This window comes from Tupaia chinensis, unplaced genomic scaffold, assembly GCF_000334495.1.
Source record: "Tupaia chinensis unplaced genomic scaffold, TupChi_1.0 Scaffold000437_1, whole genome shotgun sequence".
NCBI classification, from domain to species: Eukaryota; Metazoa; Chordata; class Mammalia; order Scandentia; family Tupaiidae; genus Tupaia; species Tupaia belangeri.
In genome coordinates, this window is record NW_006159942.1 from 3892647 (window position 1) to 3894002 (window position 1356).

Sequence of the window (1356 nt, forward strand, 5' to 3'; positions counted from 1 at the left end):
TTCTCCATTTCTCTGTTCTGTCAGGACTTGGGGCATGCACACTCACATCCAGTATGTTTTTCAAGCCAGCAGATCTGGTTCCCTTAACCTCCAGGCTACAGGGCCAACTTTCATTAGCTTTTCCATTAGAGTTTTAGAAACATTGACTTAGTCCTTTGGTATGATCTCAATTATTTGGTCAATGCCTCCAGAAGCCTGTATCTCAGAATACTAGCATAGTTTTTCTATTAATCAAAAGCAAGTTGTTCTGCTTTCTATAACCAAAAACCAAAACCAGGGACCAGCAGTTAGCATAATGGCTATGTTGCTGGACTCCCATGTAGTCGACTGTGGTTCGCGTCCCGGACCCAGTGACTTAAAACTCACGCCGGGTGCGTGTGTGTGCGTGTCCAAGATCCCAAGAGGAGAACGGAGGAGAAGGGATTGCGGCATGGCCATCCGCCATGGGGGGTGATTTCTCGTTTTCTGTCTCTCTGTCTCTGTCTATCTGTCTGGCGAGCGCACGTGCCTTATAGCAAAAAAAAAGAAAAGAAAAACCAAAACCAAACTAGTTTCTATAAACAAAAACAGAAAAGGAAATCTAGAAAGCAGTTCTATTTACAATAACTACTAAAAAACTAAATAAAACACCTACAGATAAATTCAACCAAGGAGGTGAATGACCATTGCAATGAAAACTATAGAGTGCTGATTTTAAAAAAAATAATAATGTAATGGTTATGTCGTTGGAATCTCACATAGTTTACAAGTCCCTTGCCTGGTGGCTTAAAACTCACACTGGGCACATTAGCGTACATGCCCAAAATCTCAAGAGGAGAAGGGATTGTGGCACGGCCATTCCCCTTGTGGGAGAGGGGCTGATTTCTCACTTTCTGTCTCTCTGTCTCTCTGGAGAGCACATGCGTCCTATAGCAAAAATCTCTCTCAAAATAAATTAATAAATAAATAAAGACACCTAAAGTGTCTATATCAAAAGTGATATACAGAGACAATGCAATATCCATGAAGATATCTTTGGCATTATTCACAGAAGCAGAAAAAAAAATCATAAAATTTATATGAAACCACAAAACACCCCAAAGAACCAATAATATTGAATAAAATAAATAAATAAAATTAACTGGAGGTATCACACTACTGGATTTCAAAATATATCACAGAGCAGGGCCAGCAGATAGCATGGTGATTAAGGGTGCTGGACTCCCCCATGAGCAACCACAGTTCAAGTCCTGGACCTGGTGGCTTGCTGTCTCACTTTCTGTCTCTCTCGCTCTCTCTCACTCTGTCTATCTCTGGTCAGATTAAAATAAAAAATTAAATTAAATTAAATAATTCTTTAAAAGATATATATATATA